We start from the raw sequence: 12,316 nt of genomic DNA, 5'->3' as shown, positions 1-12,316 counted from the left end.
GTTTGGATGGGCAATTTTTGGTACCCTGGAGAATAGGAGTGATCACTCCTTTAAAAAATATCCCTTTGGTCAAGTAATTATTGGTCTATAGTATTATTAGTCCTTGCCTCTGGCATAGCAGGGACTATTAGAAATCGATCCAGTGTTGAATTCATATTATTTTCCGTTGACCGTGTTGTTGACCAAAATTTAAGCTAAGGTTTGGGCATTTCAATTTTGTGCAATGAAATTTTAACCAAACTTTTCACTTACACCTCTTATTGTAAACCTCACTTGTTTCGAGGCACATTACGATGGACATGGTTATTTTATCCAAAGTTTATTTGTTTTGCTGCTCTAGGCTTTAACTTTTTATCCAAAGTTCTATTGCTCACAGTTTTTTTTAGGTCTCTGCTTATTTTATCCAAAGTTCTTTTACGTCTGCGACCGCTTACTTAGTTGGGAACACACGGCTTCGTGGCAACTTGCATGCCTATTATAGCTGGCAGAGCTCCTGTGAGCTCCTTTGTGTTTTACAAACCCAACCTTTCTTCTCATCTCCACTTCTTCTCTTTGCTTCTCTTTGCTGCTCCCCTACTAGCATGTTTTCCATTTTCCTTTCGTCCACAATTTCACCATCTACTACCTGAAATGTTTCAATACATCCATACCTACTTCACATTCTACTGTCTGAAATGTTTCAATACATCCATACCAGTTCATAACCCTGCAACACTTGATTCTCAGCACCCCATGGGCACAACTTATAACATCCAACATCGGACATTCCCACCACTACAAAGTTACACCCAATTGCTGCAAGTATAAACCCAAATGGTTGAATCACTGTCCCCCAATTGCTACAATTATACACCCAAATGGTTGAATCAGTGTCCCCCTTACAGGTATGCATTCACTTATCTTACATTGAACGTGTTATCTCAAAATTAGACCCTGGAAGGCTGCAGACCAGGAAGACTTCAAGTAACTGTTTCAAACCTACTTTAGGCTGAGGCTTAGCCTCCTCAACCTGAGAGGGCTCTCTCTAGATGGGTTAATGATTTTGATTAAGATAAGATGGCTAACTCTTTGTGAAATAACTGTGACAAATATAGATGCTGGAAAAACATTAAACAAGTTTCCATTGGGCCTATGGAGTCAACAACACCTCAATAAACAAGGATCTTGACTTTACATAGAAGTCAGGGCATTCAGCATTTAAATATTCAGAACACAACTCATATGAAACCACAGTTTATAAATGCATACAGGAAATCAGAGCACAATCAGTGAATTCTGAGTGATTATACATCTATACAACTGTAAAAAATTTAGGAAAGGACTAGATTACACATTCTGAACATAGAAATCCTTCATGAATCCTAAGAAGTAAAGCCAAGTTATATTACTGAAACTCTGTCTTTACATAAGCCAAATACAATGCTCTGTCATAAAGTTTTCCAACCCTCATTACATTGCTGTTTCAGCTATATATATAATTCTTATTCTAACTGATCGAGATTCCTCCTCCAGCATGAGGGGAATTCGATAACTACCTCTAATGACACCTATCAACTATTTAACTAACTAATAAATACAACAAAGTGCTGACTGGAGTTTTTTTAGAGTTCTAAATCAACTATGACTCTAACTCCATATTACATGCATGATGGCTTCTCCTCGTTCTTTGACATCTGGTCTTCTTTCAGTTTGGCTGAGATAGCTGAGATGGATGTTTAATGACCCATGTTGACCTTGGATGCTGAATCTTTTAACTGCTCAGAAGTATTAGGAGATTTCCCTGGCTTCTCGGCTTCAGTTTTCCCAAAATATTCGAATGCACAGAAACATGTCTTTTAGCCTTTAATTACCCAAAATGTGGAAGACTGCCACGTTTTTGATGCGCTGTAAGCTTTGTCCATGAACATGTGTGATGACAAAACCTTTCAAAAAGATTTGCTGCTTTTTCAATCATAATTGATCAATTCAATTGTAATATGCAGCTACAGCAGTTTCGTAGCGCGCTACGAAACTGCTGTGTAATTTTAAAAACACAGTCTTAGACTCTACTCTATTTGTATACCTTATCTTCAATTTCATTGCCTGAAAAAGGAGCACCAGATTTGTCTTGTCTTTTAATATCTGAATCAGAAGTGACACAGCTACCATTGCTAAAAACCTGTTCAAGTAGATTGAAAAGGTCCTTATCATGCTTGTTGAATTCTTGGATATCACTCTGCTTAATACTCAAGTACCTATACTTCATGCTCCTAAACTTTTGAAACAGCATATCTGTTGATAGATAGTGCCCAATCTCCTCTTTAAATTTTCTAGTCACTTCAGTCTAAAACGCTTGATGCTTGGAAAAAGACATTGCATCTTTTAAAGATGTCACACCATGTGCACCACGATTTATACCATCTTGTACAGCAGAAGCAATACAAATTTCATCTTTCAATCTCTGGCTACATCTTGAACTTCAACGGCATGGAAAGAATTATCCTGGCAATTGATTGATCCTTTTGCAAGCATTATTTCAGACTTGCTAAAATACTCAGGGGCACGTATTCTTCTCCAGAAATCCTCGTAGTCATTGTTTACTTCTGAAGCCAATAGCAGTTCACAAACTTTTTCTTTGGTTGCAACATTTCAGCCTGCCCCACATCCCATTGCTGTAGCACCACCAACAGCATTTGCCAATACTAGAGTGGTTATCATAGGCATCAAATTTATATAACCAACAACAATAGCAGCTGCAAAGCTATCTCCACATCCTACAGTATCTGCAACATCAACCTTCAATGCAGGTGCATAGAACAATCCTTTTGATGTCACCATCATTGATCCTCCAGAACCCATTTTGATAATTACCCACTTGGTGATCCCTCACCAATTCAAGGGCAGAAACAATTAATCCAGGAGAGAACTCATTAAATGCGAAGCCATTGCAGAACAAAACTTTCGACTGCTTAATTGCCCTCTTAAGCCTTGGCAATCGATACAATGATGCATCTTGGAGCCTGTCAAGGACATTTTTACAGTTGATATTGCTGAGCAGGCTTTCTTCACATGCATCCTTCAAATCACCGATGTCATATTTATCTGCTGCTTGAAACAGAGCCAACCTGTGTGTGTAAAACTCATTAGGAGTAAGACATCCATATATATATAGCTCAAAACAGCCTTGCATGCATCAATGGATATGTCATCGATATTAATTGTCGATGATTCCTTTTCCTTCAAGTCATGAGCAAACATACTTTCAAAGACAGGTGATCTAGCAGCTAGAATAGCACGGTGAGCACCAATGCTCCCATCGGAAGCATTTATAGTCACATCTGCATGTAATCCATCACCTAACATGCGGTCTAGACACTTCAAGGCACCTTGTTCTTGTTGGCTCTGAATTAAACCTTCATCAGACCAAATTGATCGCAGCCCACCACCATTTGGACATGCAACTTTCAAATCCAGAAACTCCACATCAATGATCATTTTTCCATGGAATGGCAATTCCACTTGCCAAACAAAATCCTCGCTGCTTTTGACCACCTTGTCAATTACTTCTGGATGTGTTAAAATCTGATGATTTCCTCCCAAGGTCTGAATTTGAACCGTAAATGATGCTATTGGAGGTTGCTCCTTCAACAGCTTTGAAGGTTCTGGAAAACATCGTACATATGATAATTTACTTTTTTCTATTGAAATGTGCCAATTCCACATCCCTATCTTGAAAGGATCAGACTTCCTATAGGAAGTATAAGAAGCCAAATTTTCTATTCTCCATTGGGCAAGCCTGGCTGTAGTGTCAACTCTGTAGCCAGCCTCACCCATCCGTGTAAGAGCCAGCGCTGCAGCAATCTCCGTGATGCAGTCAAAGAAACTGTCCAACAGAATGCCTGGCTTGATAACTTGCACGCCAAATGTAGCAGTGAAAAATTGGGGTTCCTTTCGAAACTGTCATCTCCGGGCACTCACAAACCGACAGATAAAAGCCTGAAGAACCCAGTTCATCAAAGGTATCCTGAGTCTTTTGATTGATGCCAGCAAGCAACTTTCCATTAAATGCATTCAGATAGTAAACAGAACCCTTTGTCTCCTTCTCAGCAACAACTGCAACATGTGCCAGTATCACGACACCTAATCGATCTAAAACATAGCGGATTCTGATGAGTATGACAGCTGGGTGAGATTTGCTATGGATCAGCACAAAATCACTTAGACCGTGTTTCGCTACGAAATCACCAGAAACATGTTGCGCTGCGAAAGCACTTAAAACTGACTTATGCGCTACGAACTCACCTAAAGAGCTTTGTAGCACATAATAACCTTTGAACAAAGTTGACACATGGAAATTGTGTAAATTATGAGACCAGTGGTGAATGAGGATGCATAGTGGACTCCTTAGACTCAGACTCTAAGGCAAACAAAAACTCAAAGCTAGACTAGCACTGAATTTTTTACCATCAAACTAATGTGAGCGGTTTTGAAATTAGAATTCTTAAGTGATAACAGTGGCTCCAGTTGGGATAGTGTGCTCCTGTAGTACACTAAGAACTCGTATGTCCAGTGCCTTATCCATTTATGACAAACAGAAATTTGCTTGACAAGCATCTCCTTTAAGTTTCTTGGGCCTTCACCTCGGGCTTAAACTTGATGATCACTGTGGGAAAAAGAAATCTACCACTACTGAAAAAATGCTCGGTCAACCTTGAGCTTATTTGCACTTTCCTACCTACCTACCCTATCAGCTGTAAGCTCCACTTGTAGCTCAAGCAACATGATATTTCCAATAAAGCCAATCAATTCTCTTCTCTGATATTGGAGGCTCTTGACTGCATCCGACCTCAAAATAACTATGGTAGTGAGATGACCACATCAACTCATAATATACTTGATCTTCATAATGCAAATGAAAATGAAAGACCGGAGTGCAAAGCTTGTCCATATATTCACTTATAGGGTCAAAGAAAACATGGTTATGTTGATGATCATCATAACATTCTACATCTTTAGACAACTGATTCTCAACCACACAAGATTCTTTCGATATGCTATCGAACTGCTTTTCTGAATGCTGCCTACAAACAATGTAATTTTTCTCTTTCTTATGATCATTTATTGCTGTAAGCTGCTGAGAAGTTTGACATAAAAAACCAACCTTTTCCTCTGCCTGAGGGTCGTAAAAGCTATCTTCCAGTACTTCTTCTTGCTGTTTGCAATCAATTTCATACTCATAATGATGTGAAGCCTGACAAATCTGCTGCATCTCTACATCAATCTCAGAGGATGTAATATGATTTTCATACATAAACCCCTGCTGATCTTCATGTTGCATTTCATGAGATGTTATATTTTCTTCTTGGTTTTGAAATGTATTGTTATGAAGAGCCTCTAAAATTTCTTCATCCATAAATTCATCATCATCATAACAATCCTCCAAATATTGAATAAAACTCGTAGAATGTTTACAACAATCTTTGACCAGCAATAAGGAGGGATGACACTCTTTATACATGTCATAGAACACATCATGGAAATCAGCAAGAGAATATAATGAACCATTTTCCAAACTTTTATACCAAGACCATGCTTTTCCTTCTAAAGTGGTCATAAACATCCTCATGAGACAATCCTGAGGAAAGTGAACCTTAAGACTGCGTACATGCATATGAAACCTAACCAAATGAAGAGCAACATCATCTTTCTTTTCATCTTTGAATATTGGAAGATCCTCTAACCAATCAACCTTTGGCATAGGATTTGGAAAACCAGGGATATGAGACCGATTCATAGGAGCATACCTGGCATTCATTCTTGTAGTGGAATTCATCTTGAAACTTCATCAAGCTACTGATCTTCTAGCAGTGGAGTCACCTTCTAATTTGTTATTTGATGTGTGGAGTCGCCAAGGTAGTTCTGCAGCCTAAAAAAGATGTCTGAGCTCCTGCTACCTTCAGAAGTTCAGCCATTGATTTCGGGAATGAATAATCTTCAGGCTCCCGGCAGACGCACCAAAATGTTATCTCAAAATCAGACCCTGGAAGGCTGCAGACCAGGAAGACTTCAAGTAACTGTTTCAAACCTACTTTAGGCTGAGGCTTAGCCTCCTCAACCTGAGAGGACTCTCTCTAGATGGGTTAATGATTTTGATTAAGATAATATGGCTAACTCTTTGTGAAATAACTGTGACAAATATAGATGTTGGAAAAACATTAAACAAGTTTCCATTGGGCCTATGGAGTCAACAACACCTCAATAAACAAGGATCTTGACTTTACATAGAAGTCAGGGCATTCAACATTTAAATATTAAGAACACAACTCATATGAAACCACAGTTTATAAATGCATACAGGAAATCAGAGCACAATCAATGAATTCTGAGTGATTATACATCTATACAACTGTAAAAAATTTAGGAAAGGACTAGATTACACATTCTGAACATAGAAATCCTTCATGAATCCTGAGAAGTAAAGACAAGTTATATTACTGAAACTCTGTCTTTACATAAGCCAAATACAATGCTCTGTCATAAAGTTTTCCAACCCTCATTACATTGCTGTTTCAGCTATATATATAATTCTTATTCTAACTGATCGAGATTCCTCCTCCAGCATGAGGGGAATTCGATAACTACCTCTAATGACACCTATCAACTATTTAACTAACTAATAAATACAACAAAGTGCTGACTGGAGTTTTTTTAGAGTTTTAAATCAACTATGACTCTAACTCCATATTACATGCATGATGGCTTCTCCTCGTTCTTTGACATCTGGTCTTCTTTCAGTTTGGCTGAGATAGCTGAGATGGATGTTTAATGACCCATGTTGACCTTGGATGCTGAATCTTTTAACTGCTCAGAAGTATTAGGAGATTTCCCTGGCTTCTCGGCTTCAGTTTTCCCAAAATATTTGAATGCACAGGAACATGTCTTTTAGCCTTTAATTACCCAAAATGTGGAAGACTGTGACGTTTTTGATGCGTTGTAAGCTTTTTCCATGAACATGTGTGATGACAAAACCTTTCAAAATGATTTTCTGCTTTTTCAATCATAATTGATCAATTCAATTGTAATATGCAGCTACAGCAGTTTCGTAGCGCGCTACGAAACTGCTGTGTAATTTTAAAAACACAGTCTTAGACTCTACTCTGTTTGTATACCTTATCTTCAATTTCATTGCCTGAAAAAGGAGCACCAGATTTGTCTTGTCTTTTAATATCTGAATCAGAAGTGACACAACTACCATTGCCAAAAACCTGTTCAAGTAGATTGAAAAGGTCCTTATCATGCTTGTTGAGTTCTTGGATATCACTCTGCTTAATACTCAAGTACCTGTACTTCATGCTCCTAAACTTTTGAAACAGCTTATCTGTTGATAGATAGTGCCCAATCTCCTCTTTAAATTTTCTAGTCACTTCAGTCTAAAATGCTTGATGCTTGGAAAAAGACATTGCATCTTTTAAAGATGTCACACCATGTGCACCACGATTTATACCATCTTGTACAGCAGAAGCAATACAAATTTCATCTTTCAATCTCTGGCTACATCTTGAACTTCAACGGCATGGAAAGAATTATCCTGGCAATTGATTGATCCTTTTGCAAGCATTATTTCAGACTTGCTAAAATACTCAGGGGCACGTATTCTTCTCCAGAAATCCTCGTAGTCATTGTTTACTTCTGAAGCCAATAGCAGTTCACAAACTTTTTCTTTGGTTGCAACATTCCGGCCTGCCCCACAGCCCATTGCTGTAGCACCACCAACAGCATTTGCCAATACTAGAGTGGTTATCATAGGCATCAAATTTATATAACCAACAACAATAGCAGCTGCAAAGCTATCTCCACATCCTACAGTATCTGCAACATCAACCTTCAATGTAGGTGCATAGAACAATCCTTTTGATGTCACCATCATTGATCCTCCAGAACCCATTTTGATAATTACCCACTTGGTGATCCCTCGCCAATTCAAGGGCAGAAACAATTAATCCAGGAGAGAACTCATTAAATGCGAAGCCATTGCAGAACAAAACTTTCGACTGCTTAATTGCCCTCTTAAGCCTTGGCAATCGATACAATGATGCATCTTGGAGCCTGTCAAGGACATTTTTACAGTTGATATCGCTGAGCAGGCTTTCTTCACATGCATCCTTCAAATCACCGATGTCATATTTATCTGCTGCTCGAAACAAAGCCAACCTGTGTGTGTAAAAGTCATTAGGAGTAAGACATCCATATATATATAGCTCAAAACAACCTTGCATGCATCAATGGATATGTCATCGATATTAATTGTTGATGATTCTTTTTCCTTCAAGTCATGAGCAAACATACTTTCAAAGACATGTGATCTAGCAGCTAGAATAGCACGATGAGCACCAATGCTCCCATCGGAAGCATTTATAGTCACATCTGCATGTAATCCATCACCTAACATGCGGTATAGACACTTCAAGGCACCTTGTTCTTGTTGGCTCTGAATTAAACCTTCATCAGACCAAATTGATCGCAGCCCACCACCATTTGGACATGCAACTTTCAAATCCAGAAACTCCACATCAATGATCATTTTTCCATGGAATGGCAATTCCACTTGCCAAACAAAATCCTCGCTGCTTTTGACCGCCTTGTCAATTACTTCTGGATGTGTTAAAATCAGATGATTTCCTCCCAAGGTCTGAATTTGAACCGTAAATGATGCTATTGGAGGTTGCTCCTTCAACAGCTTTGAAGGTTCTGGAAAACATCGTACATATGATAATTTACTTTTTTCTATTGAAATGTGCCAATTCCACATCCCTATCTTGAAAGGATCAGACTTCCTGTAGGAAGTATAAGAAGCCAAATTTTCAATTCTCCATTGGGCAAGCCTGGCTGTAGTGTCAACTCTGTAGCCAGCCTCACCCATCCGTGTAAGAGCCAGCGCTGCAGCAATCTCCGTGATGCAGTCAAAGAAACTGTCCAACAGAATGCCTGGCTTGATAACTTGCACGCCAAATGTAGCAGTGAAAAATTGGGGTTCCTTTCGAAACTGTCATCTCCGGGCGCCCACAAACCGACAGATAAAAGCCTGAAGAACCCAGTTCATCAAAGGTATCCTGAGTCTTTTGATTGATGCCAGCAAGCAACTTTCCATTAAATGCATTCAGATAGTAAACAGAACCTTTGTCTCCTTCTCAGCAACAGCTGCAACATGTGCCAGTATCACGACACCTAATCGATCTAAAACACAGCAGATTCTGATGAGTATGACAGCTGGGTGAGATTTTCTATGGATCAGCACAAAATCACTTAGACCGTGTTTCGCTACGAAATCACCAGAAACATGTTGCGCTGTGAAAACACTTAAAACTGACTTATGTGCTACGAACTCACCTAAAGAGCTTTGTAGCACATAATAAACTTTGAACAAAGTTGACACATGGAAATTGTGTAAATTATGAGACCAGTGGTGAATGAGGATGCATAGTGGACTCCTTAGACTCAGACTCTAAGGCAAACAAAAACTCAAAGCTAGACTAGCACTGAATTTTTTACCATCAAACTAATGTGAGCGGTTTTGAAATTAGAATTCTTAAGTGATAACAGAACGCTTGCTCTCTCCAAATAGAGAAAATATATCAGTTGATTTTGATTCAGACTACTTCAAATTATGACTACCTCGAGCTTCACATCCACTGATGTCTGGGTAATTAACCTTGCATTATGTTTTTTTCTCTTTTATTCATAGGGATTACTATCAGTAGCAAGGTATTTCTCTATTTTATTCATAGGCATTCTCAGTAGCGAGTTATAGCTCCAGGCCCTAAGTAACCAAAAGCCCATTGAATAACACAATTTGAGGCACGAGTGTAAGGCTGAAAATATCACCCTTCAATGTAGAATGCTTTAGAAATAGCTTAGCACCACCACAATCTGCATTCATAGTAATTCATACTAGAACATGGAATTTGTAATAATAAAAACAAAAAGAATATTGATCTATAAGTCGATATCATGTACTGGTCAGGCTAATTGACTTACCCCACCAAGTATGCATCGATATGCTGTCTTGTTTCCAAGAAGGGTCTCGAGTCCTCCATTTCTTGAGTCTGAGTCTCCGATATGCTGTATTGTTTCCCATAAGGGTCTTGAGTCCTCCATTTCTTGAGTTTCCTCCGTTGATAGAGTAACTGTAATTTCGTTTTCATCATTTTTGGATTAAGATTGATAGAGTAACTGTAATTTCTTTTTCATCGTTAAGATTTAAGTTACATTATAAGACTTAAATTCACAAAGGAGCTCAAGTTTATTTTTACATGTAGTCAGATGCTTTTAACAAATTTCTTTATTAATATAAAAGTTTCTTTATTAATATAAAAGTTGGTGATAGGATTGTTTATTGTACTATATTGGGTGGGTGGTATTGCAGGTAGAATAAAAATGATTGATGAAGGGCCAAATTCACCTACCACCTATCCCTTACCATTGTTCCTTGCCCTGGTATCTAATCTGCTTGATTCGACATTATATGCACCCACTCCCTTACAAAAAATTGTGGAATCCCCATTATAAACACAAGTTGCTTCAACTCTCTCAAAAGTTGAGAGTTTTACTTTTTTCCAAAACCAAATAACTGCATAAAATAACTACATAAAATATCTCATGATGCGGCAAGAAGGGAGGTCACAAAAATGTTGTAACATGGAATCCTCAGAATGGAGGAAGTCACCAAAATAATGGAACATGGAATTATAAGAAAAAGAACAAGTGGAAAGCATGCATGAAGATTCTAGATAGAAGTTAGCAGACAACTGACAAACAGAGACGAGAACGACATTCGAGTGGGGTGTCAGGTGATATTCCTGAGAATTTATGTTACTGCCAATGCATGAAGATTGTAGATGGATGCTAGCAGACAACTAACAAACAGAGACAAGAACCACATTCAACTGGGATATCGGGTGATATTCCCTAGAATTTATGTCACTGGAAATGGAGACAAAAATTGCATTAGAGTGGGTTATAGTGTTTATGTTATTGCCACCATGCACCATCTACAACAACTAAAAAGAAATTACTTCAATTTGTTTAATCATATTAATTTTTATTTTATATAAATTTACATATGTTTTTATATTAGATATTTATTTGTTAAAAATAATAATAATTGAAATAAAAATAAACAAACATTTGGTGACATATGGCTTTGATACAATCCACGTGCCTCCACTGCCTTGAATCATTTCTTTAGGATGGTTTTAGAAAGAATCTAGAAGGAGATTCAATCATTTGGGTGGATGCAAGTGAGTTGGTTAGCTAGGAGGTAGACACGTTGGACATGCAAAAGAGACAGAGGTAAAGACGTTGGGTATGCAAGAAGGACGAGAGGCAGGTAGGTGGTAAAATTGTGGGCCCACGGGATTTTACGTGTTTGAAATATATTTTTTTATTATACAATTTTTTTTGCATGTGTTACAAGTGTCTTTTTAAAAGCTCTGTCTTTAGCTTGATACGTTACAGTTTGTCTTTGCTTTTATACATTACAGTTTCAGAGCAGTGAACTGCTACAGCTTTTGAGGTCCAGTTTAATTTGACAGCCTTTGAAGTTCATCTTTATTTGATAGGTATTTTTGGGCTTGTGGTTTAGCATTGTTTAGGATTTCTCTGCATTGTTTTCTCACCATTTTGGCAGTAATCCTTGAAATGTATATGCATTTCATCTCTTTTAGGCACTGATTTCATTAGTGATGTAATGTTCTGCATATATAAGCTACTTCTGCGATTGTGCATACTCTTTCATTTGTAGCTACATCTGTAGTACATATTCTCAATTATATGGTTGTGTGGTGTGGCTGTATAGAAAACCAACTTCAACATTTATTGGGGCCACTTTCACCTTTATATATCAGGCCAAAAGAGATGGATATAGGAATCATTTATTTGGCTTTTATGTAGCATTATAGTGATTTTTTCAAAGATTCTGCCAAGAGTAACTTTGTTAATATTACTGTGGTTTTGGTGTATGGTTTAAGATATTACAATAGGATAGTTTGAGATTTCACATAACTACATATATACTTGCATGAAGGGGGAGATCAAGTTTCTATCTGTGGGTTTTGTTGAAAGAAGGTAACGTGTTGCTGAGGATTGGAGGCAACCCTGGCTGTAGCTGTGCAGTTAATGAGAGTAAAGAGAAATACAGTGTCAATGACCAACATCTATAGATTGTAATCGAGCTCATTGCGTATCCTCTTTGAAGAGTTTACAACTTTCAATTAACTCAAGTTTTCTTCTTCATTGTGAGGCCACCGCCTTTCCATGCACGTGCATGTCTAGTAATAGG

The 12,316-nt window shown here is 38.0% G+C and overlaps 2 pseudogenes; both read right to left on the bottom strand.

Moving 5' to 3' along the window:
• Nucleotides 1-2,628: 2,628 nt before the first annotated feature.
• On the bottom strand, nucleotides 2,629-3,926 carry LOC149205798 (BTB/POZ domain-containing protein At1g55760 pseudogene; annotated as a pseudogene).
• A 3,593-nt stretch (nucleotides 3,927-7,519) lies between these two features.
• LOC149205797 (BTB/POZ domain-containing protein At1g55760 pseudogene) lies at nucleotides 7,520-9,034 on the bottom strand (annotated as a pseudogene).
• Nucleotides 9,035-12,316: the final 3,282 nt, after the last annotated feature.

This window comes from Pinus tabuliformis, chromosome 1_2, assembly GCF_031772625.1.
Source record: "Pinus tabuliformis cultivar Carrire ecotype Pingquan chromosome 1_2, CPIR1, whole genome shotgun sequence".
NCBI lineage: Eukaryota > Viridiplantae > Streptophyta > Pinopsida > Pinales > Pinaceae > Pinus > Pinus tabuliformis.
Note: the sequence above shows the minus strand (reverse complement) of the source record. Positions and strands in the feature narration are given on the sequence as shown.